Source organism: Lissotriton vulgaris, chromosome 8 (genome assembly GCF_964263255.1).
Source record: "Lissotriton vulgaris chromosome 8, aLisVul1.2, whole genome shotgun sequence".
NCBI classification, from domain to species: domain Eukaryota; kingdom Metazoa; phylum Chordata; class Amphibia; order Caudata; family Salamandridae; genus Lissotriton; species Lissotriton vulgaris.
Window position 1 is genome coordinate 564,517,792 of NC_141696.1, and position 26,697 is coordinate 564,544,488.

Below are 26,697 nucleotides of genomic sequence, written 5' to 3' on the forward strand. Positions count from 1 at the left end.
GAATTTCTGGGTACATGGTAAACTGGCTGCAAAAAAATGTTTTTCAAAAGACAGTGGTCCCTAGTAGTTCAGGGATTAGGCAGAATTGATGGACATACACTCAATAGTCAGTATGACCTTTGTCCAGCAGGACAGGTTTTTATTTTAAGAGATATGGAAAACATAAAATGATTTTTTACAAGGTGGGTACAACCAGTAACCCACAGGGGACAAGACAAAACAGGGGGGTAAACTTGACGCAACAAAGGCGGTCTGTGCTAGTATCTCAGTGAACAGACAATGGTAAAGTACAAAGCATCATTGTGAACAATTTTCTATTTGTAGAGTACATATGATGCTACTATGTCGACGGCGTTTCGATGCCTACACACAGATACATGGCATCATCTTCAGGACAAAGAATTAATTTGTTTGTCTTGAAAGCATAACAGTTTTTTGGGGCCAATATTGTGGTCCACAAAGTAGTCTGTTAAGCAGTACCTATGCTTTTGGAATCAAAGCAAGTAAGGAAATTGAAGGGTTTAGGAGCACAATAGTATCCAAACCAGGGCAAGGGAGCCTCTAAATACGAGACCGGACCAATCGTGTCTCATTCCTGGTTTGGCTGCTCCTTGTCTATGCAGGATACAAAATGAGCGATTCCCGCCATTCTTTGTCCTGAAGATGATGCCATGTATCTGTGTGTAGGCATCGAAACGCCGTCGACATAGTAGCATCATATGTACCCTACAAATAGAAAATTGTTCACAATGATGCTTTGTACTTTACCATTGTCTGTTCACTGAGATACTAGCACAGACCGCCTTTGTTGCGTCAAGTTTACCCCCCTGTTTTGTCTTGTCCCCTGTGGGTTACTGGTTGTACCCACCTTGTAAAAAATCCTTTTATGTTTTCCATATCTCTTAAAATAAAAACCTGTCCTGCTGGACAAAGGTCATACTGACTATTGAGTGTATGTCCATCAATTCTGCCTAATCCCTGAACTACTAGGGACCACTGTCTTTTGAAATACGTAACTGCCCAAGGTCCCTAGTGATATTCCTTTGGGTCTCCCTTGTTCTTTGAAAATAATGCAAAAAAATGTTAGCAAACAAAAACTGGATAGCAATTTCTCTCCGTGTCCAAACAATAATCAATGGCTAAATTATAAGGTATGTAGTAGCTTTATTTACAACAATTTGATATGGGATTCATGTTGTGGAAACAAAGAAGTCCCAAGAAGCTACAAATCAGATCAAGAGACCTGCCAAGGTCAAGACTGAGTGATTTTGAAAAGTTAATTAAGTACTAAGCTAGTAAACATTCTTTTGATATGCAACACTCTGTCTCGAGGTCTAGACAGTAGTTTTGCAAGAATGCTAGGTTTTGGACACATTTAGCATTTTCGTTTCCAAGATACTTCAGGTTTTGATGAAACATGCTGTAGGAAAGTGCCTTCTTGACATGATTCCCCCATTTTATGCCTGGTACAGGATGTGATTTTTACTGAAAGTGTACTGGGTTCCTGCCAACCAGGTTCCCAGTGCAAGCACTATTGAAAACTGTGCAATTGTTCCCCCGATTGGCAAAACCTTTAGCACCATCTGCAAGTCCTTAGTAAATGATACCCTTGTACAGGGGGCCTGAGGTACTAAAGAGGGTCTCCAAGGGCTGCAGAACGAATTGTTCCACCTTAAGGGACCCCTCACCAAGCACATCAACAATTGCCATGCAAGCTGCGTGTCATGGTGCAGACAAAAGTGAAAACCCGACATGTCACATGCCTGTGTGCCATTTGTCCTCTACCACTGCAAATGATATTTGTAAGTCACCCCTTCAGCAGATCTGACTGCACTAAGGCAGGGTACTTAATATTATATGCGAGGACATATATGATTGAGCCTGTGCTGGTCAGTCCTATTGCTGACAGTGCAAGTGACTAGGGAAGCCATCTTAAACCATGTACTGGACACTGGTGAAAACGAGTTCCCCAGATACAAGAATGCTTTACTGAAAATAGTGCCCTCAGAGGGAACCTTCGAGTTGTCACCTGAAAACCTACCAGCCTCTGGTGTGCTTGCTGACTGGATTCTGCCAGCCTGCCACCTGAAACAAGTGCGTGACCTCTGGGGCAAGAGCCTTTTGCTCTCAGGTCAGAAACAAAAGCCCATCCAGGAAGAGGGTTTAATACCCTCCCCCCACAGGATGACCTGCTGATTAGCCTCCTTGGATGGTGAACTTCAAAGGAGCCGCTGTCTTTGGAATGCAAATATGGCTCCTTCCTCAGGAGAGGAAGCCACCCCGTCCAAAGCCCACTTGGCACATGGAGAGGCGGGAAAAATAGCTTGTTATTTAAGTACCACCTTCAAAGGTGAGCTAACTGCGAGGTGGATAAGACTTTTCAGAGGTAGCCATCTTAGTGATGGCATACTTAGGAATTCTGGTTCAGGGTTATGCCCACTTCCCACAGGAAGTGGTCATATAGGGGGCATAGTGTGACCCCAAGGGTCAGAAGCCCATTTGCTACTACCCTACTGTAGGAAGGTAGATACCTGACTATGGTTACCCCCGACTTTTTTGCCTGGTGTTTTGCTGGTTTTCCGACTTAGTTGACCTGGGGCCCTGCCAATCAGGACCCCAGGCCCACTGCTCTCTCTCTAAAATGGATTCCATGTACCCTAGGTACATTTCCAATTGGGACTGGGCCACCTTGTCAGACCCTGTAACTCAGGGCATCGGTGTACCCAGGGCCTACCAGGAGCTGAAGCATGTATTATGCCACCCCTGGATGGCCATCTAAATCTGACACAACTGGCTGCACGACAGCTGGGGCAACGTGGCGTACTCGCCCGTTGCTATAGGTACAGTATCCCTATACCTAACCTTAAAATGGACACCCGAGTTCCTATCAGTCACTCCTATGGCAGGCCCTGACAATCCTGAAGGCAGAGTGCATGGAACCGTGTGAATTGGGCTCTGGCACGAGCCGAGCCCGGTTGCAGCTTGCGGGACCAAGACCCGATGGCTGTTCCATGATAACGCGTATCATATCGGTAACTTCGGTATCGCGTTATCAAGACATGTCGAGTAAGGAGTCATACGAATCGGGGTGCTGCCCTCTCACCATTCCTGGCGATGAGGTTAGCATTCCGCCCTTCTAGAGGGACACGACATGTACGTAACTGTGAACCACGGTTAAAGTTAACTGAAGCCTCAGCTCCACAAAATGGACGCTGCCACCACAGACACGGGTCTGACCTCCTGCTGCTGGGAGTCCTTCCAGCGAGGAGAGCTTGGACAAAGGGTTTCCTGTCAAGGGCGGTGTTCGCACCGTCCCAGACAGGGTTTGTGTTTTCTGGGTAGGTAGGGCTTTGCAAGAAGGTGACTGCGGAGTGGCACCCCGGTGCTCACTACGCATCTGCCGGCTAGAACCAGTTCCAGGGGCGCGCAGCCCCTGACCTGGGGAAAGTCCAGCAGGGGGAGAGGGGTGTAACTACCCCCCTTCCTGGTCCCACCCTTAGGGCAGGACCTAGTCATGTATCCGCCCCTTTCTTTAGGATAAAGGCCGGAGCGGGGACCCTTCCAAATTAGATCTTTGAATCAAGAATACTTTCTACGAAAGGACTTCGAGACTCTTCTCAAGATTTCTCCCTTGTGGCTAAGGAGTAGTCACCCTGCACCAGCGGGCACCATCTAAGAACTCTGCGGTTTGCTGCAAGTCCTTCCTCAAGGATCCGACGGACCAGCTCGACGAGAACCGGCTTCCCTGGCACCTCTGACCTCTACCCACGTCGTCAGCTCAGCTGAGATCTGTGGGTGCGACGAGACCTCGAGGGACCGGCCATCATCAAAACCTGCACGCTTTCTTAACCAGCACGACTATCGAAGCAATTCTCTGGTGAGTGCTCTGGGGTCCGAGAAGCCCCGACCCTGAGTAGCTCCAGCACCGAAGTGCAGTCTCCCAGCATCTCCACGATCTGCGTGGGGCCCTTCTGCTCGCTGCTCAACACGTTGTCTGGTCACTAGCCGCTGGCTTGTGCCCTTCCTTGACGACATCCGACAACCAACACTGCTGGTCTGGTTGCTCCAGATCGGCCCTTGCTCCCTTTTTCTAGAGGAGCACCCCGGACCCTCCTGGTCCACTCAAGACGCCATCTTAGGCCCACCACGTGGCCCTGAGATCTGCCAAAGCTTGTTGCCCCAATCCTGGGCCCAGCGACGCCGACAGCATCAACCTTCGTGGGACAGCTCGCACCTCCATCCTGGTCGCCGACAACGCCTCCTGGTCCGTGAGACTGCAGAGCCTAGCGTCGCCCACTCACCTAGTCGAGGTGACGGCCATCCGGTGCCTTCCTGGTACCCTCCGACTACTGGCTAGTAGTACGAACTTGGTCCCCTCTGCTTCCAGGTATCATCGATCTCTGATCCAGGCTTGGATCTCTACGAACTATTCATTACTGGTCGCCGGCCAGCAACTCCTTTTCTTCCGGCTCCTGGCTCGTCAGCGAAGACCCCCGACGCCTGTAAGACTTGTGCAGCCGCAGCCCTCGTGGCTAGGTAACTTCGGCATTTCAGTGTCTGCATAGCCTCCTTACTCTAGGGTCCCGAGTCCCTCGCTTCCGACTTGCCTTATCGGGTCCGCCCGAGACCACTAAACTTTCCGTGCCCTCGGGCACTTGTTATTAATTGTGCACTTGAAGTATTTTTCTAAGAGCTTTTGTTCTGTGCTTAGTACCCTGTCCTCATAAAGAATCCAGGGCTGTTGTGATTCTTAATAAATATACTGTTTATTTTCATAACACTTGTGTGGTGTCCTTTCACTTGGTGTTCAAGGGGTATGTGATGGTATTACAGCTGGCTTAACACGCCCTCTAGAGTTTAGCCCGAAGACTGCTCGTATCCACGCTACTAGGATAGCTGGTCTAAGGTTGACTTACAACCAATCACCATAAGGGTCGTTTGGAACGATACATAGTGGTCGCTAGAATAGCGAACGCTGCATATCGGGCCAACATCTCACACCTACACTCCCCTAATGTCCCTAAATTCAGTATTTAGGGGAGTCCCTGGCACCAGAGAAGCAGATTCTGACAACCTAAGAAGACAAAGGATACCAAAGAGCCCAAAAGCATAGAAGACTGAAAAGACCACCTGACTTGGCCCAGCCCCATCGTCCTGTCTGCAGCACTTGTCGAAAACTGCGCCAAAGTCAATTTGTCCTGCATATGTTGACTCCTGAAACTTGGGAGGACTGCCTGCCTTTGAAAAAAACTCAAGACATCCTGTGAACCACGGACCTATTCTAAAGAACTCCAAATGATTAGACTAAGAGGCCTCCGGACCCACCAAACCCGGCACCTGAAGCAGCCACTGCACCGGTCGACTCCGGCCCGAGTTGAAGTGGGCTAACGGTGCCAAAAAAGTTCCCCAGCCCTCCAGAACTTGAGTCCATCATGATAGCACCCCTCTTGGACTCCCCGAAGCCGCCTGCAGCTTCTGCACCACACGCCCACTCTACTGCGACTGCTCCGGTAAGAAGAAACCTGACGCCTAAAGACACCTCTGCACCCGTCACTTTTGGGGCTTGGAGAAGAGGACCAATTGTGTACCCCCCTCCCCCCCCCCCCCCGTCCCCTCAAGCATTGCAAGGCCTGAGCCCACTTGCTGGTTCAGCCGGACTGGCTTCCTAGCCAGAGCCTGCAACTTCTTTTTACAGAGACCGATCCCCCACTAAAACGCATTGGGCTCCTGCTGCTGATTTGCACCCTGTACTTGGGCGCCCTCGTGCCGCTGGTGGTGTACTGTTGGTGCGGCCTTGGACCTTGCCCACCACTAACCTTTACTCCTGCAGATTGGTCCTTTAAGTCGATGAACTGTACCTGTTCACAGAACTTGTTCTTCCTTCCATAGGATAATATTTCAGAAATCAGAAATTGCACCGTGTCCACTTTGTAAAGTGAATAGAATTTATATCTGAAAACATACCTATCAGAATTATTTTTCTCTGATGCCTAAACATATATGAAGATATTTGCTATTTTTATATATTGGTGTGGATCTCCTTCGAGTTATGTTGTCATTTATTAATCACTGTGCATATTTGCAAATGTCTTACACTCCTACGTATTAAGCCTAAGGCCGCTCGCCCACACTATCCCCTAATAGAGCACTTTGAGATTTCATAGGAAGCCCTGTCCATAGGTAAGGGAACTCCCCACACAGTATATCAGATTATTGATATATCACATAAAGAGCCAGCTTCCTACGTACGCATTTGCAAATAGTGCCTTTAAAACAAACAAGATGCTATTTATTAACAAGCTGCCGCTGCATTTGAGCATATTATTTAAAGTTCTAATCTACAGTAGGTACTTATTATAACCATTGTTTTGTCGGACTAATATTTTTACCACTCAAAGCAGTCTTTACAGTTGAAACTAAGGCACATGAAGCAGCCTTCTTTCATGTAATTTTTTACAATTTCTTTTTACCCTGCACTGACAGTAGAAAGTGCATGGGTATCCTAAATGTCTTTGTGGAGCTTCAATGTTCAACTAACAGCCTTGAAGAAGTATTCTTTAGTATTGGCTTTGCTTCTTTATATGTTTTATCAAAACGTATTTATCGCACACATTTTATGTGGACTGTGATTATTTTGGGATGATTTATTTTTAACTAGTATGAAAAAGAATTGTTGGAGCAGAGTTACAGTGACAACTTATGGAATCAATTTTAAATGAATTGTTTAAGGTTTTAATGAAACAGAAAGTATTGTTTTATTACATTAAGCTTAGAGGGAAAAAAATCAGGAGCTCATAATAAACAACTGTCCTTATAATAAAGATAGCAAGACAAAAAGTTTCACTAATGCAAGATGGGATGGAGACCATATCAGAGATTTGCCAAAAATGTTCTAATTTACTAGAAAGTCAAAAGCTGATCAGGCACAACCTCTGGAGTCCGGAGTTCCAGCGGGGATTTACGACTGGCACAATGTTTAAGAAAGAAGGGAACATCATAAACTGTGCATGAAGCAATGATTTGTATGCAATGAAGCTAGATACTGTTGGTTTCACATATTTAACCATCTTTCTTTGGCATTTAGCCACTGAAAACCTTTGTGCTGAATGCCAGAAATTGAGTTTCCTAATCAAAATATGCGTGCTTTTTCTTCTGCAGAACTGTTAATTTGGAGATAATGGACAGAAATCTTTTCAGGACTATCCTTGTGATGCTCATTTCATGCAAGAAGAACAAAACAAGACAGAATCACACTGCTAGCACGTTCAGATGTGACCTGGCTGGAGACCCAAGGAAGATAATGCAACTCATGCTTTGGTTCAGACACTTTTTAAAACCAACTAACACATGCACACACATATAGGGAGGCAAGGAAGCAACCCCAATAAGTCGAAGTCTGTCTATTACTCAGACTGATAGGAAGGGATTCACTAGTGGCTGAATGTCACTTGTGATGTTTCTGGTGGCCATTTATTGACTTATAGACTACATATTGATATCCCTTAATCCAGTAGAGCACTTCAGGGGCTACAGGAAGGGAACATATGCATTACTGATATTTATTAGGTGCCTACCACAAAATCTACAAGGCTCGACATTCAAGGTATTTCACAATCATATACTAGACTTCCTATCTAATAAAATCTCGTATCTCAGTACACAGGAATAGGGAAATGGTACTGAAGGACAAGTTACTTATCTTCGGTAACGCCTTATCAGGTAGAGACATGATCTAGCCGCAGACCTTACCGCAGATTTGTCTTTGCAGTAACCCTGTGCGCTGATAGGTGGTATTGGTTGACTCCGCGTGACGTCGTAGGCGTCGGGTTCATCATTGTGAAGTCGGCATTGTTTATACAGGCACAACCTCAAAGCGCTGACGTCTGTACTTTTCATGACTTTCCACGCCAGAAGCACAGAGCCATGAAGGGGACTGACAATGGTGTGATATAACAACTAGGGCCCTGAAGGGGGACATCTCTAATGTTAAAAACAGATCCGCAGTGCGGGGAGGATGGATGGGTCGGTAAGTAATCTGCGGCTAGATCTAGTCAATACCAAATAAGGCGTTAACAAAGGTAAGTAACTTGCCCATCTGATAGAGACATCTAGCCGCAGACTCCTTACCTATGAACAGATACCCAAGAAATACCATACCCGGAAGAGAAACTGCGGTAACATTTTAAACTAGAAAGCCATGTCAATACAGACTCGATTATCCAATAATGCTTGGCAAATGTGTGCAGGAATGCCCACGTAGCCGCCTGGCAGATGTCTAAGACTAGGACACGACACTGAAGAGCCGTGGTGGCTACCTTAGCTATGGTAGAATGATCTCGGAGGCCCTCAGGAGCCAGTTTCTTTGCTAAAGCGTAACAGATTTGTATGCAGAGGGTAACCCAAAGTGAGATGGTCCTCTTCTGCACAACACGACCCTTCTTTGCTCCAACATACCCCACAAAGAGTTGATCATCCATCTGGAACACTTTAGTGAGATCAAGGTAGAACGAGAAGGCTCTTTTTGGGTCCAGACGGTGACGCTCTTCTTGCTTAGAAGGATGTGGATGAGCATAGAAGTAGGGCAAGTGACAGATTGCCCTAGGTGGAAAGGTGTCAGCACCTTAGGCAAGAACGAAGTCCTAGTGGGAACACTACTTTGTCTGGAAAGACACGCCATGTAAGGAGGCTGAGAGGAAAGAGCCTGCAATTCGCTCACCCTCCTGGCAGAAGTTACTGCCACTAAGAAGGGTGTTTTGATTTTAAGCAGCCTGAGGGAGCAATTGTGTAGTGGCCCGGATGGTGCACACATCAAATAGGTGAGGACCAAGTTAAGATCCAACTGGGGCACGATAAAAGGTGAGGGGGGAACAAATGTGTAAGCCTTTTTAAGAATCTATGCACAATAGGAAATTTAAGGACCTAAAGATAACCCTTCAGAGTTCCCAGAGCAGAGCCCTACTGGGCCAGAGATATAAAGAAAAGAAGTATGTCAGAAAGAGAGGCAAGCAGGGGGTCAACAGACCGTTCTGTACAATATTTACAAACTTTTCAGCAGGCGAATACCGACTTTGTGGAGTGACGCATGGCTGCCAGAATAACTTCAGACATCAAGAGAAGGTCAAAGCGATCCACTGTCACCACTCAATATCCATGCAAGGAGGCGGAGGGTGGACAGGTTCGGGTGGAGGACCCTGCCCTGCTGCTGCGACAGAAGATCCTCCCGAAGTGGCAGTCTGATCGGAGGATCGATGCTCATCTGCAGATGCTTAGGATACCAAACTCTCTGTGCCTAGTCCGGAGCCACAAGAAAGACTTGGACCTGGTTGCTCCTGATCTTGGTTAGCACTCTGGACAGGAGGGGTATGGGCTTTAAGGCATACAGGAGCCCTGTACTTCAGTATAGACAAAAAGCATTGTGGAGCGAGAGCCGCCTTGGAAACTCCAGCCAGGAAAACTGCTGAAAGTTGCACGTTATGTTCGGAGGCGAACAGATCTAACCAAAGATCTTCCCACTGATGAAAGAGTCCTTGCCCCACCTCCTGATGGAGATGCTGTTCGTGATCAGCTAGGCACCGACGGCTGTGTTCATCCGCACTGGCGTTTAGGGAACCGGACAGGTGCTGAACCACTAGGATATGCCCTAGTGTGCTAGCCACATTGAGAGACGCAGGGCCTCTGGACAAAGGGTCCATGACCCCACCTCGCCATGTTTGTTGCAGTACCACTTGGCAGTGGTGTTGTCCGTTAACATCTGAACCAGCCTGAACCAGCCTTTCTTTGAGAGATGGTAAGGGTTTCAGTGCCTATCAGATTGCACAAAGCTCCACCAGAGACCAGAGTCCTCTTATTTCCACCTCTCCCTCATTGCTGACCCTTCCCAGGACTGACGCATCTGTCACTACTATGAGATATGGTTGGGGAAGGGAAAGGGATCGGTCTCTGACCCAATCGCGGTTTGTCAGCCACCCCTGCAGATCTTTCGCAGTTGCCTCTGAGATCTGAACTAGGTAGGTGATATTCCCTTGATGGTTCGTCCATTTTAACTTCAGCTCATTATCCACTAGCAGGGCTATGAGACCCAACAGCCTCAGAGTTGGTCTCACCGAGATCCAGTATAGAGGATGAATATCCTGGATTTGCCATCAAGAAAGATAGACCTGAAACTGCACTGTGTCCAGAATGGCTCTAATAAAAGAGAGCATCTGAGAGGGAGCCCGGTGTGACTTCGGCATGTTGATTGTGAATCCCCAGCGAGTGCAGAAGGTTCGCCGTTGTCTGGAGGTGGGAGACAGCTGCTTGGGGCGAGCCTACCTTCAACAACCAGTCATCGAGATAGGGGAAGACTGGAACCCCTGATCTCCGCCGATGGGCTGCGACCACCGCAATCTACTTGGCAAACACCCAATGGGCCTTGGTGTCGCTGAAGAGGAGCAGGGTAAACAAAGTGCTCGTGGCCCACCATAAACCGCAGGTAGTGTCGATGGGCAGGCAGGACGGGGAAATGGAAATAGGCCTCCTTCAAGTCCTATGCCACCATCCAGTCTCCCAGAGTCCATGGCGGACAGGATTTGCGCAAGAGTAAGCATCACAATGGCGGCGGGTGATAGTTCTGTTCACAGGAGCCCCTGTGCTGGGTTTGGACCAGGTGCAGAGTAGAACATTGGTCAAGGTCTCATTGAAGGGCAGCAAGGGATCGGAGGCCTGGCTGCAGGATTTCCGTCAAGACTTTGGTCTTGACCACCACAGTAGGAAACTGCAGGTCCAAGAACTCTGCAGCCCTTTGCACCACCATAGCGAATGAAGCCCCCTCTTTCGTAGCCAGGTTAGAAGGAGAAAGCATACCAGGTTCTGGGGAGGAGTCCAAGTCACTGGCATCACGCCGTTCCTCATACCAGTCCATTTTTAGGTCTCGCGACCTATCAATGGCGCAAGCGCATTGAGCAGAGCGAGAATTCATGTCTCAAAAATCCTCGTGAAACCAAGGGCTTCTTGCGCTGCGGTTTTGTTTGAGTTCACGTGAATCACGTGACCAAACAAGCACGCGCATTCCCGGCCGCACAGCACATCAAAGGGCTTCTCCTCCCCTAATTATTCATGGCCGGCCGTACTTTCAGTTTGCCGGCATTATCAGGTACGTGTTGTTTTTTTCACTTTGTCTCCATGCGTGCTTTTTCGTTCTAACCTTCTCTAATTTCTCTCTTTCTTTGCAACATTGTATATATCTTCTGTCTAACCTTCTCTAATCTCTAGCTGTCTTTGATTCTATCTACAATCTCTCTGTGTCTACCTCTTCTCTCCCCTCGTCTTTCTCTCTAGTCTCTACTCCCACCCCACCTGGCACCACCACCTCCTCCCCTAATTTAATCATGGCTGGCCGGCCGTACTTTCAGTTTCCCGGCCGGCCGCTCTTAACGCTGGTTTTATTAAGCGGAAGTAAAAGCGAACGCTTTCTCTGCCACTTGCTTTTTTTTTTGGATCCGTCTCACGCTGACTTCTTGTTATCTTTAGTTATATTTTGTGAGGTTAAGAAAGTTAATGCAAATATAGTATGGCGCTTGGGGTTTCAAACTGTATAAAACCACTGGACAGTCTCCCTCAAGCTCCCAGCAAGACAGAACCCGCTTTGCCAGAGACCACCACTGCAGCTAGCTGGCACTAATTGGTCTCTTTCGCCATCTCAGCAGACAGGCCAGAGAAGGAATGTGTTAAATATTCTGAGTGAGTGCCCTCCCACCCGCTCCCAGTGACCCCTCTGGAGCTTGCTGCATGGCCATTGGCTGGCAAGTGTGGGAATCACTGCACCGCTGCCACCCATGCTGGGCTTGCTATGCGGTATCTGGTAACATTCAACTAGGCAATATACATAACAGTACAACTCTGATGCACCAACACCATGCTATTCTCACAATCAGTAAAGCATCAAAGGCCATGCAGAAGTCAATGTGCCACTCTCCAGCAGGCATACTGCGCATTATCTACAAGTGCAGGCAACACACAACCATAACACTGTCAATTTAAACCCAACAAACATGGCCGCACAGGATTCTGATGAAACAGAATTTCAGATCAGTGGGGCTCTGGCCAATAATAGAGTGAGTTCGCATAGAAAGAGATACCCTGAAAGTTATATTTATTTAGAGGAGTTTTATATAGCTCGAACATGACCCGAAGGGATCGGGTATCAGAGCGCTTTACATAGCACCAGTTGCGTTACATGATTGTTAGGCATGGGGAGATTAAGTGATTTACCCAGAATCACAGAATGCTCAGCGTCGTTGCCGAGACTCGAACCAAGTTCCCCAGATTCGAGGTCGACTGCCCAAACCATTTGGCCGACTCCTCTCCCAGAGTATGTGTGAAACGCAGATATGTGCAGACAAGCAACACACACCAAATGCAGAAGAGTAAGCATGAAGCCCAATGTTATGGCTTTATGTTCATCTGACAGTTTTAGCTTCAATTTCCCACGACTTGTGGCAGAGAGAGGCCGGCCACAATGACATTTGGCCCATCTAAGTACAGTCCACACTCAAATAACAGGGCAGCACTGAAGCTCTGTTTCTGTAATGACAATTACACGACATGCAGAAAACCGCCCACAAAACCATAATGTAACACAACTTAACTTCCAGTGCTTCCACTAATGATAAGTAAAAACAAATACCATCAATCACACATAGCATGCATGCATGTGCAGACACATACATACAAATACAGATGACACATTATGTAAATATCAGCAAGCATAACACAAGTTTCAGTGCTTCCACCAATATGTAAAAACAAACAAATATGTATCTGTGGGTGCGCGTTTAAACACACAAGATAAAGGCATACAAACGAAAATAGTCGCAGTGCACAATTTGCTGGCTTTTTGGTGGACAACTGCCAATGTTCATGGGTTTACAGTTAGACACACAGATCTGCTTATTGCACAATCTTTGGCTTTCTTTCTATGCACACACAACTCCCAGCCTTGGCTGGATTGTGTCAAACAGAACCACTCAGTCCGACTGACATTCTGCCCAGCAACAGAACACCCACACTTCAAACTGCAAGGAAAGCCCTGTTTCTGCAAGTCATTTGACACTGTCAAAGGTCAGCTACGGGACCTGTCAGGGACAATTCAACGATTCTAATGTGGAAAGGGCAAGGGGTCATCAATTCAAGTCAATTAAATATTCAGTCTTATTTTTAGTAGTAAATTGGGGCCATTGTTGGCAAAAACGGCAGGGAGGTGATGGTAAAAAGCTCTAGAAGTTTGAGAAAACAGAATAAAACGCAAAAAACAGCCACCTTATGGAATGGAGCCTTGAATATGGATCAAAGTACGCCCTGGTGAAGGGAACTGAGGGGCTGGGGCCACTGGCTCCTTTCTTGCAGAAAGTCTTTGAAGAGAAAGCTTTGTTCTCCCGGTTCACTTTTTAAGCCATTCAGCTAGGATGTTGAGTTGAATGCAAAGCTTTACATGACTCTGCCTTCTATTTGAAAAGGAAGGGTGCACGTCGGCTCTGGCTGAATTAATCATTTGCTGTTTTTATGTAGGTTTTGCCCCATTGGTATCAGATGATAAGAAATAAAAGGCTGCATTGCTGACATGCATGCTAACTAGAAAATGCAGCCTGGTTTGGTAGTGACATGATGGAATGTGCCTACCCACAGTGTCCCTGCATGCATAAGTCATCAGAGAAACTGAATGCCATATGTGCATTTTAATACTGTCTATGATAGACAGGAACGGAAGTGAATTAGATGCCGGCTTTGGAACCTGTGACGTGGGCTCTATCAAAGCTTCAGTACTTGACCAAAAATATGGGTATGTCTCCCTCTCTGCACCTCAAAGTGAAAATAGGTAAATAGAACAACTGCACTTTGCTCTCTAGGCCCCCTTAGTTCCTCCCTCCGTAATCGTGGGTCATACTGTTCAGGTGGTGTAGTTGGGCTGCAAAAAGTGGAGGGGTTTCTATAAGAGATATGGGCTATGTAATCGAGGGTGTGGCTTAAACACATAAACTGCATTTCTGCGATTCCCACAGTGTGCCGGCTGAACGGTATTTTGGTTCGTCTAACGTGCATTCAGAAAAACAAGCACTGGCGTTGCCAATAGGTCTCGCAGTAGGAAAGTTGGAGCTATTGGTTTTGTAAATGACATTTTATATTTATATATCGTTATTGGCATTGTCAATAACAATATATAAATATAAAATGTCATTTACAAAACCAATAGCGCCAACTTTCTTACAGCGAGACCTATTGGCAACGCCAGTGCTGGTTTCATAAGAAAGCAAGACTTCTAAGGGGTCCTGCAGTCCCTGACAATCCTCAATCAATCCCAGACCTTCAGAATAAAGCAAAGCACACAACATGGAACCCAACAGCTCCAACGCCGCCGGTCTCGGCATAGGTGGACGCCCAACTGGCTCAGTGTCGTCCAGAATCAGGATGGGGTACCGGTGCTGGTGGGCACCAGTGACTTTCTCATTGCTGGAAACGGCGTCAGGGAAGGTCGAATTTGTACGGCTTGTGCCGGTCCGGATCCAGGAACAGATTCAAGAGGAGTCCTGGGCTCTGAAGTGGACTGCGAAGAACTCAGGAGTGCTCATTCTGGTGAACCTGCAGGGCCTGAAGGTGCTCCAGCAGGGTCAGGTTGCCCAAATATGGTGCAGATGGCGTCATAAAAGGTTTTTAACTCGGCGGGGGTCCCTCCTGGACCCGGAAAGGGAGGGAAATGCGGAGCTGACCCAGGCACCCACTCCGCGGAGCGGGGCCTCGAGCGTTTAGACTGACTCCTCCGTCTCCTCAGGTGATGCACAGGGCGAAGTAGACTTCTTGTGTTTCTTACGGTGCTTCTTACCGGACCTCTATGACTGAGTGAGAGGAGGAAGGCTTAGATCCCCAGAGCAGTGCTTGGACCTTTCTCTTGACCGGGAGCAGGAACAAGATCTACGAGGTGCCGGACGCCAGGCCGTGAGCAGCTTTACGGACCACTCAGTTAAAGCTTTAGGCGTCACGGCACAGCAGTCGGAGCACAACTTCGGGTTGTGGTCGAGCTCCAGGCACTAAAGACACGAGGTGGGGTTCAATAACCGACATAGCGCGTTGACCGAGGCGGCAAGCTTTGAAGCCAGAGGTCTTCTTACTTTACATACCTACACATCGGGAAAAGTAGACAAAGTCTAAAAAAATCTGTCAAACACTGACAGGTGGTAGGTCTCTTTGACGGATCTGTGCTGGCTGGAGCGGAAAGGATAGAACTGATGTCAGGGCGTCGAGGTGGCACCTACATAGAAGAAAAGGACATCTCGTCTACCGATTCCACCCATCGGCAAACAGGGGTACTGCTAAGAAAAATCTTCTGGATCCAACTGGATGCCTGGAAGTTCTAACGTAAGGAATTTGCTGTTGGATGTCTCTATCAGATACTATGTAAATTCCACTTACCTTGTAAGGGACCACTCTTGGACCAACTATTGCTCTGGTCAAGCAACTAAGCAAAGTAAAGAGGAAATTCCCTTAAGGGGTTTCATAGTTTCACCTAGCATAAACATCTTACTTGATCTGGCACAAAAATTTGGAAAAAGAAAAGGGTGACACAGGGTTACCGTTGCCGGTGAGCACATAATTTACCATAAAATTCAAAGGGACACATATTGGTTTAGATTCATGTTGCATTTTTTCCAACATGGCTTTTTTTGGCTACTATGCTGCAACTTGCCATGATCATCATATATGGTTGAGGAAGATTGCTAGTGTGGGCCGATAAGTAAAGACAGTGTAATTAAATAGCCATCTAAATTGTGATTGTTATGTGACATCATGAGGATTCCTTCTAAAGTCCTTAATTTGAAAAGTTATCAACGGTGGGGACACATCAAACAAATATCCAGCCAGGTAATAGTTCTTCTCCAGTATTGGGGTGTCTTTCATAGATTCACATGCCTGAATCATTCCCCATCGTCGGAGTGGGAGTCCCACGGTACATAAAAAAGCAATAAAATGCCCTAATAATATAGAAAAACTTGGTAATAACCAACCAGGAAGTAAAGTAGCCCAAGCTACAGGAGAAAAAACGTCCACACTCATGACTATCCTAGTCATTTTGTACAGCCCAAACTGCAGCCAATCAGGCGTCAGGACCCACCAGAAGGTTCTCCTCAGAGGCTCAGGCACTCAGATTTTCTACTGCACGTCGTGTGAAGGGAGTCTCCCTGAGCTCTGTTCAGTACTTCACTATTTTCCTTCTAGAATTTAGCTTTGAGGATGTCTACTTCCAAGAAATCTTTGTTCAGGCCTTGTGACTCTTGTGGTAAACTCCGGCTTTTTAAGGAAGATACCCCACAAGAAGTGCATTTATTGCCTATACCCTGACCATCAGGTTAAGGACTGCAAGATTTGTAGGAACTTCCCTCAGAAGACTCGGGGACAGAGAAAGTCGCCTGCTTTTGTGGCTACAAAAGCTGAAAGATCAAGACTATTCTGTTTCTGAGGTAGGCAGTATTGCCTCTGGATCTACAACACCATCTATAAAGAGAGCTGCTGAGGAGGTGTTATCTTCTCCTGGGGCTAAGATTGTAAAGAGGCAACAATCTTCTAAGGGGAATGAGAGGCCTTCTACTTCTAAGGCTACTCCCCCTGCTAAGGCCAAACGAATAGTTTCTTACCTGTCAGTGTAGTTTTGCAGCTTGAAGATCTTTCTGGATTCACTATGCTGTGCATATTCTGCGGTCTTGTGGTTGGGTCCGGATTCGTAGTCTTTTCTTTGTTTTTTTTTTTTTTTTTGTAGCCCTTGTGGGCGTTGGCGTCACACCTCCTCGGGCGCATTTCCGGTGACGTCGGCATGCTTCCTGCGGAAGCTCCCACTCTTGGGCGCCATCTTCGGATTCTTTTTTCCGTGTTTCCTCCTTTTCCGAAGCAATGGCAATGTTCTATTCAAGGTGATCATTTCTTTACCACATGTCCTTATATTCTGTTACTTCTTCTCCTATCACCTTTTTTTTTTTTTTTTTTGACCACCTCTTCTCTCTCCAGCCTCATCTTTCTGGCGGAGGTGGGTGGGTTCGCTAGTGAATCCAGAAAGATCTTCAAGCTGCAAAACTACACCGACAGGTAAGAAACTATTCGTTTTGCCGCGTGAATCTTTCTGGATTCACTATGCTGTGCATAGATTTCGTAGCGGTTTCTCACTTCCGTGGTGGCTGGGTGGAAGATGAGCTCTGGTTTCTGAATATATGCTGGAGCACCCTTTGTCCGACTTGTGCTTCCTTGTTCATCTGAACATCCACGCAATAGTGCTTCGTGAATGTGTGCACCGAATCCCATGTCGCCGCCAGGCTTATGTCTTGTATGGGTGTATTGGCCAGGAAGGCTATTGTAGCCCCCTTCTTCCCAGTGGCGTGGGCGCGTGCCCCCTCTGCCAGTTCCTCTCCTGCCCTTTTGTGGCAGAGTTGGATTGTTTGCGCGATCCATCGTGCAATAGTGTTCTTAGTGACTGCTTTGCCCATGTAACTGTTGGCGAACGACACAAAGAACTGTTTCGTTTTCCTGTGTCCTTTTGTCCTTTCGATGTAATGCATGACCGCCCTTCTGGCGTCCAGGGTATGCAGAGCTCGCTCTGCGCTAGTGGTTGGTTTTTGGAAAAAACTCGGTATCTGAATGGACTGGTTCATGTGGAACCTGGACACCACCTTCGGCATGAAATGTGGGTCGGTCCTCATCACCACCCTGTCATTGTGTATTTGTAAGTAGGGCTCCTGTAGCGTCAACGCTTGCAGTTCGCTCACCCTGCGTAAGGATGTAATTGCAACCAGGAAAGCAGTTTTCATAGTTAGCATCTTCAAAGAGGCCTTGTGAAGTGGCTCGAAGGGCTCCTTCATGAGTTCCGTCAGGACCACGTTTAAGTTCCATGCCGGTGGTGGCACCCGCTTGGGTGGTGCAATCCTTTTTGCTCCTTCGAGGAACCTCTTTACCACTTGTGATGTGAAGAAGCTTCTGCCCATCTCACCCCTTGTGTATGCCACTATAGCCGCCAGGTGAACTCTCAAGGAGGACGAGCTGAGCTTTTTGTCCAGTAAGTGTGTCAGGTACTTCAGTACCGTGGAGTCCTTCTTCATTTTATTGTGAAGTTTCTCCCTCCTGCACCACATCGTGAACCTTTTCCACTTTGCGACATAGCACTTCCTTGTGCTGGGCCTTCGTGCCTCCCGAAGAACCCTGAGGGTGCTCTCTGGCAGTTTCAAGTGTGCGAATTCGATGTCCTCAGGAGCCATGCTACTAGGCTCATGCTCTCTGGTTCTGGGTGCAGCACCTCTCCGTTCTGCATGGAGAGCAGGTCCTTTCTTCTGCTGAATCTGTGGGGCGCACACTGCGCCATCTCCATGATCTGCGAGTACCAAGTCTGCCTCGCCCACTGCGGCGCGACCAGTATCAGGGTCATGGTGCTCGCCCTGCACTTGCTCAGCACTCTGTGAATCAGCGGTATCGGGGGAAAAGCGTATGCAAATTTCCCGGACCAATCTATCCATAGGGCATTCCCAAGGGACCCTTCTTCGTGTTGTCTGGATGCGAAGTTTCGGCATTTCGCATTCTGGCGTGTTGCAAACAGGTCCACTGATGGTGTCCCCCACCTGTTGAACAGCCTCCTCGTCTCCTGAGCATTGAGCTCCCACTCGTGGGATGCCGAGGTCTGTCTGCTCAGCCAGTCTGCTTGAATGTTCTCCTTGCCTGGTAGGTGTATGGCTATCAAGTCTATCTGGAGAGGGATGGCCCACCTCCATATCTCCTGCGCCAGCGTCGAAAGCGTTGTCGACTGTGTTCCACCCTGTTTGTTGATGTAGAACATCGCCGTGGTGTTATCTGTCTGTAGCAACACCCTCTGCCTGTACAGTCTTGTCTGGAAGGCTTTCAGTGCAAGGAAGATTGTCTTCAGTTCTAGGTAATTGATGTGTTTTGTTGCATCTGTTGGCGTCCAAAGGCCCCTCACTTTGAGTTCCTCCATGTGAGCGCCCCATCCCTTCAGGGATGCGTCCGTGGTGATGGTCACTGTCGGAGTTGGGAGTTTAAGTGGCTGCCCCCTTGTTCGGTTCTCCAGGGTCCACCATGCCATCTCCTTCTGCACTGCGTGCGTCACTACCACAAGATCCTCCCAACTGCCCGAAGCCTGTGACCATTGTTCCTGCAGCCATTCTTGCATGGGTCTCATGTGGAGCCGCACATTTGGCACTAGGTGGATGCATGATGCCATCATTCCCATGATCTTGCTCGCAGTCCTCACTGTCCGAGCTTGCCCCTTCCGGTATAGGCGAGTTTCCTTGACCAGTGCCATTGCTCTCTTCTCGCTGGGGAACACTTTGCCCTGTACGGTGTTGATCTCTGCCCCCAGGAAGATCTTCACTTGCTCCGGCTCCATTGATGATTTCTTCCAATGCACGGAGAACCCCAAGTGTATGAGTGTTCTTGTCACTGTATGTGCATGCTGCTTGCACTTTTGGTACGAGCTTGCTTTTACCAGCCAGTCGTCGAGGTAAGGGTATACGTGTATCCCCTGTCTTCGTAAGTGCGCTGCGACTGCCGCGAGGCACTTCGTGAATACCCTCGGTGCCGATTTCAGTCCGAAGGCCAGCGTTGTGAACTGGTAGTGGCCTCCTCCGATAGTGAACCTAAGCATATGCTTGTGCTTGTCGTTCATCGGTATGTGTAAGTAGGCGTCCTTGAGGTCTATCGTGACCATGAAGTCTCCGACCTGCAACTGCGGCAGCACCTCCTGCAAGGAGGTCATTTTGAACTTTTGTGTTCTTATGAATTTGTTGAGGAACTTCAGGTCTAGGATGGGTCTCATTTTGTCGTCGACCTTTGGTACTAGGAAGTACGTTGAGTATATTCCCTTGTTCCTTTCCCTGAAGGGAACTTTTTCTATGGCCTTTTTTTGTAGAAGTTCTTGCACTTCTTCCTGAAGTCTCGCCAGCTGTTCTTTTGCTGGTGGCTTCCGTCTTGGTTTTCTGTTTGTTGGTTTTTTCTCCAACTCCAAGCAGTATCCGAATTGGATGATGTTTAGGATCCATTTGTCTGATGTTATTTCTCTCCATTCCTGGAGATAGAACTTTAATCTTCCTCCCACTGGTGTCATGTGGTCGTAGGTCATTAGATTGTCCAGACCCCTTTGTACGCGGTGCCCCCTGGGATCTTTTCTGTGGTCGGGCACCCGGGGGAGTGTGAAGTCACTTCGAGGTGGGCTGCTGCCCCCCTCTTCTATTCTGGCCACGTCCATTTCTCCCTCGAAAGGACTGACCCCTTTGTTGGTATTGCCAGGACTGCTTCTGGTGACCTTGCTGAGCCTGCGAGTCTGCCTGGTGCGTCTGCTGGAAGGCCTGGTGCGATGTACCTGGCTGGTTTCCACCTCTTCCGCCGGGCCTCCGTGCCGGGGTGCCTCTTCTGTTGCCTCTGAACTGCAATGCCCCCATGGATCTTGCAGTCTCGTTATCTTTTTTGAGTTGGCATAGTTTGTCGTCCACCGTTGCTCCGAAAAGTGTTTCGCCGTTGAACGGTGTGTTCAGGATACTGTGTTGCACCTCGGGTTTGAACCGTGAGATCCTGAGCCAGGCGTGTCTCCTCTCCGTGACACCCATCATCATTAGCCTGCTGGCGGTGTCTGCTCCGTCCAGGGCCCTCTTAAGGCAAGAATTTGCCGCGTTCTTCCCTTCTTCGACCAATCTTTCGGCCTTCTGCCTGGCCTCTTGGGGTAGGTCCTTCACCAAGTGCCCCAGTCCCTCCATGATTTGGTACACGTGCCTGTTCAACAGGGCGTTGGAATTAGCCATGCGCCAGTGGGTCGCGGCATTTCGCTCGATCCTTCTCCCCACCAGATCCACCCTCTTGCTCTCCTTATCCGGCGGTGGGCCCGAGGTAGTAGATACGCTCGCCCTCTTCCTAGCAGTGGCCGTGATAATGGAGTCAGCGGAGACCTCGCCTCGAATGTAGGCCGGGTCCTTCGAGGAGTGCTTGTATTTTTTCTCTGTTCTGGGAGTTACTGCCTTGCATGTAGCGGGCTCCTTGAACGCTTCCTTTCCCTGCGCCAAGACGCTCTCGAGCATTGGCAGGAACTGGCTTCTTGTTTGTGTTGGGAGCAATGTCTCTAGCAGGAAGTCTGCTTTCTGCTTTTCTTCGTCGAGTTTTAACTTGAATGCAGTCGCGGCAGATTGTATCGCCGAGTTGTATGCCCCGATGTCGTCCGGCGGCGAGGGTCTCGAGGGGTACGAGTCGACCGCCTCCTCCGGGCTCTCGGTGTCGACGTCTAGGTAGTCCTCCTCTCGTGGGTCAGAGGTGACTGACTCGTCGTCCACTCTACTGCCCTCTTCGTCCTCGTAGCCGTAATCCTCGTAGGGATTATCTTCAGCTTCCCGGTCGTCGACCATCTCGTCGCTAGGCACCTGGTCGCCGAAAGTTCCTCTTCCTCCTCGACCAGATCTAGCACGGCGTGCTTGGTCTTGTGTGGAATCGTGAACGCACTCATCTCGGCTGCGACCTCCTTCCTTCGCTGCAAGAGGCTCGCCATCTCGGCTTCCAGCCGACGTCTTTTCCTTTCTACCTCGGCCGCGTTCTCGGCTTCGGAACGTTCGGCTCCTCTCTTCGGCGCCTGGCTCGGCGTCGAGATCTTCGGCGTCGACGGCTTGGACGTCGAACTGGCTTTCGGGTCCTTGGACGTCGCCGAGGCTTTAGGGTCTTTCTCCCTCGACGTCGATCGGTCCTTTTCGGTGACGATCTTCGACGCTTTCTGCTGGTCAACAGCCTTCGGCGCCAGGGACTCCTTCTCCGAGGATCCGCTGGGCCTGCTTGTGGTCGCGGACGACAGATGTCGCTGCGTCGGCACCTTCGGGCTCTTGGCCTCGAGCTTTCGAGACTCAGGGTCTCTGGTGTTCTTATGGGACGTCGAGTCTCCTACCTTATCAGGTGTCTTCTTGTAATCGGTCTCTACGACCGTGTAGCCGTCGTCTTCTGCGGCAGCGTTGTCCTCCTCCTCTGAGGACATCCCCAGCTCGTACAGCGATGGCGTCGGGGATTTTCCTCCGAGGGCGGCGTGTGCTACCCTCTGTCTCTTCCTCACTCGGAGGGTCTTCTGGGCGAAGACGGCGCAGGCGTTGCAGTCCTCGCTTCTGTGTTCTACCGGTAGGCAGAGGTTGCAAACCGGGTGCTGGTCCTTTTGTGCGTACTTGTGTCTGCAGTTCGGGCAGAACTTGAACGGCGTGTTGTCCATCCTCGTGCGTTCAGGCCTCACTGAGCGCGTGGACGTCGACGATCGTCGAAGTTCTCGAGGTTTTCACCTTCTCTCCTCTTCGTCAATGTTCTGCGAAGCCTTCTCTGGTCTTCTTCTTCCAATATCTCCTCCAACTTCCACTCTTTTCAGTACTTTCTCCAAAAAGGTCTGGAGCCCAACGGGAACGATCCAGACCCGACCGCGGAAAAAAGAATCTGAAGATGGCGCCCAAGAGTGGGAGCTTCCGCAGGAAGCATGCCGACGTCACCGGAAATGCGCCCGAGGAGGTGTGACGCCGACGCCCACAAGGGCTACAAAAAAAAAAAAAAAAAAGAAAGAAAAGACTACGAATCCGGACCCAACCACAAGACCGCGGAATATGCACAGCATAGTGAATCCAGAAAGATTCACGCTGCAAAACTTGGGCCATCTACCTCCCAGAGAAGAAGAACCAAAAAGTTACCTCAAAAGACGACTTCTGAGAAGACTTTACCTCAGAAACAGCCTCCGTCGTCGACAAAGATCCCCGTTGACAAAGATCCCCGTCGACGCAACGTCTACGGTAACTTTTACTTCACCTAAGCCTGAAATGTTAATGTTGTCAGCGTCTTCCCCGTTGACGATGGTCTATGTTGCTGTTAGACCTATCTCGTCGACGAAAGAATCTTCATCTGCCATAGTCAGCGCCTCGTCGACGGCCAAGCTGAAGAAGTTCCCGTCGACGAAAGCTTCGGCGACGGCTTCTCCATCACCGTCGTCGACCATGCCGTCGTCGACGAATCCGACACAGTCGTCGGCGAAATCTCTCTCGATGGAGAAGGTAACTCAATCGTAGACTTTTTTTGAAAACCTTTATTGATGCATTGAAATTTGCAAGCGCCGGCCTACAACCACAGGGGCCGGCCGCAAAGTCAGCAATGTAGTCAAGAACAGGTAACGAATAATACAACCTTAGTCAGACAACAGACAAGGAGTAAAGTTGATCTATTAGCAAGCGATCAAAAGCGAGCACCCTCCCGAAAACACACCCTTGGGAGACAGTAAAGTAGAAGCTGGTATAGACGCCCAATAAAGCAAGAAGTGACAGAAGGAGAGACAGCAGACCCTACTGAGAAGAGGAAAGAAAAAGAAAGGGACCATAGAACAAAACAAACTAAAATAACAACCCCCCCCCCCCCCCCCCCCAACACCCGCCACCCTGCACCCCTGTAATGGCTACGGCCTACCCCACTAACAGCGTGCCTGTCGCCCCAGAACTACCCTAAAGAAAGGAAAAGAGAGCGGAGGAGGAGAGCAACATACACACTCCCGATCTCCCTTACCTCCCGCCATTAGCGACCTCCCCAAGACATCGTAGCCACTGTTTGAAGCAAGTATTGAGCCCCGACCTGGGGAGGACGTCAGTAAAACCAACCGACCCCCGTTACATTATAAGGTACAATCCCGGCATAGAGCACAGAACGGAGCAAACCCCAGAAGCCAAAGTCAACCCTGACCAGTACGGGTCTTTACAATAGCCCTCGCCGCCCAAGCCACAGTCATCTTAAGGAAATCGAAGCGTTCAACACAGTGCAAGTCAATGGTATCGGATCGAAGACAGGATACAAGATGGCGACGTCCACAATTCCGGCAAGGAAAGATGAAGAAGAAAGGCAAACCTCTCCAAAAGTCACTGAAGAGCTGTTCATGGTGATCAAAACCTTTAGCAACAATATTCCGCCGAGCAGGGACCGAGTAGGGAAAGCCAACGATGATCGCGGGTGCGCCATCCATGGAGCCAGAGGCATCAGTGAGCCAAATCAGGCTTTCGCCCAGGGACCTCGAAGTAGTGAGCAGAGTACTCCACATGAACCACAGCTTGCTGATAACATGTCGGAGCATCGTCTTCCAGTCTCAAACTAACGTTGTCCAGCGGTACAGACATCCGAGCGTACATGCCGGTGATGTGAGAGTGGAGCGCCCCAATGGCGGCCATTACGGACCTCAACGATATTGTGCCGTCCGTCCCCTCCATCCCCTCTCGCGAAGAGACGAAGCATGATTTGAACCCCGGACACAACTCCGAGGCACCAGGCACACACAAAGCCGATAACAGCGGGCGCTCACAAAAATGGCAGGAACGACACCTTCGCCGCTCGCGGGGGCCAAGCCCGTCGACCCCGCCCCCCCCCCCAGGAGGGTCTCCGGGCGCCGGACCCCCGACCGTGGTTGCCGATCTTCACTTGCGTCACTGTACCGTGTCCATAGCGTAAGCCAGTAACTGAGTTGCCAATCGAAAATGCAAGGAATGACCTAAGTTCGGGAGACCGGGCGCAACCCTGGTCCCACAGCCGATGTTGTTCAACTCCAACCCGGATGGGCTAGTAATCGAGGTCCCGGCTTCAGCCCAGGAGCAGGCCAAGAATAGTACTCGATATAACTTCGTCACCCGGTAAGTTGGGAAGTCCAGGATTGCACAGCAGGAGTCAGGAGCACTGCATGAGTACGGGAGTACGGCGGAAGGAAAGGATAATCAACAGGATATACAAGCCGCCGGCCGAGGTTGGCGGAGCCGGGAACTTATGCAGCCATCTTCGTTCGTAGCGTAGCTCCTCCAATCTTAGACTTCTTGTATAGGCATTTATATAGCGCACTACTTACCCGGAGGGTCCCAAGGCGCTTCGACCGCTGCGAAACCCTTCCTGGCTTCCCTGAGATGGTCCCTTAATGGGTATCTCCAGGGTGAGACCAGGCATCCCCGGCGGTCTGGTGGGGCCGTTAGTGAAGATGAGGCAAGCTAATGCCCAGAGTTGCAGAGTGTGATTGCTGATCAGAGTGGGCACCGAGGCGAGAGAATTATTGAGTCCGCTGACCCTGGTCCAGAAACCTGCCGCGCCGGGAATCGAACCCTGGTCCCGGGCCGTCCTCTGCTCTTGGGTCTGCCGCCTCTAACCAGTGAGCCACACTACTTCACTGGAGTCAAACCACTGGAGTCAAACCACCGTCGACGAGCCCGTCGATGGGGCCTTTTCCGACGCCGCAACTGTCCACATGTACCACCATGCAGGTTTGGTCACCGTCTACGGCTTTTGCGTCCACGCCAGAGCCATCTTTGCTCCAGAGACGCGGTTCTGGCCTAGAACCTTTGTCTCCTCTACACCTATCGCCTCAAAAGGTACCACTTCAAGTCCCTGACAAGTTACTGGACTCTGATGACAGGGAGGAGGCATCGGATATGGATGACCGGTTTGGTACGGCCACAAGTCCTTCTGAATTGAACATCAAATACCAGGAGGACGACCAAGACGACCATCATTCGCCTGAGCTTGTGACATCTCCTGTCACAACTGTTCCCTCAGCTCAGATGCCAGTAGCATTGCTAACAAATCTCCAGCATATGCTCAACGATTATTACAGGCGTTTTCCACTGTCTGAGTCAGCGGATTCTGTGCCTCCTACACCTGTGGTGCAAACGCCAATATCAGATTTTAGACCTCCGAAGTCTCCCCACCTGTAGTATCTGATCAGCCTGAAGAACCACATTCCTCTGAGGAAGAAGAGAGAAGAAGGGGAAGTTGATGAAGGTTCCATAATGTCGGAGTGGGATGATTATCAAGTTCAGACACCTTCTCCTTCACTCCGGCTACTGCTGAGTTATCTCCGGTTGACGTAGGAGGGTTTCATCTTCTCATGGAGAGAGCTACAAAACGCTTTCATATCGACATGGAAGCTACACAACAAGAATGCTTCCTTTACGATTTCAAGGATCAGCCAAGGAGACAAGTTAAATCGATACCTATTATCGATTTCATTTGGAAAGGGGGAATTAAAGTCATGTCCACTCCTGCATCTATTTCTCCAGTCCTGCCAAGGATAGATCAGAAATATAAGGCTCCCGAGAGGTCTCCAGCTTGCCTTATAGGACATCCGAAGTTAGATTCGGTATTCATACAAGCTGCACGGAAGCGGTCCAGAAACCCTTTCTCTCCAATCGCAGCCCTACCGTATAGAGACGGCAGGCATCTGGACGCAATTGGTAAGCGTATGTCAACAATGGCATCAACCACAGTCCGGGCTGCTAACTCATTGGCCATACTGGGCAGTATGACTGGCAAATGTGGTCTGACATCTCGCCATATATCAGCATGCTTCCAGAGCCCTCCAAGTCTGAGGCTTTGAAAATCCTGCAGCAAGGTGAAAGGATCTCGGCGGAAATGATCGACTCTGCAGTTGATGTTGCCTCAACTGGATTCAGACAATTGGCAGGAGCGGCTGTTTTACGAAGACAAGACTCACTAAGAGTGACTTCGTTCCGCCAGGAGGTCCAAGCAAAGGTATTAGACATGCCTTACGACGGAGAGTTTTTGTTTGGCCCGCATATTGAAGAAGCCCTGCAAACAATCAAGAAGGACACGGAAACAGCTAGATCCCTGGGCACCTTACAATTTCGAAAAGCGGCCCTTTCAAGGTGC

General features: G+C 49.3%; 1 protein-coding gene across 1 annotated transcript in view; it reads right to left on the reverse strand.

The window, feature by feature from the left end:
* Window positions 1-26,697, reverse strand: part of TM9SF2 (transmembrane 9 superfamily member 2) — a 395,116-nt gene that overhangs the window by 93,995 nt on the left and 274,424 nt on the right. The gene's annotated exons all lie outside the window — the stretch shown is intronic.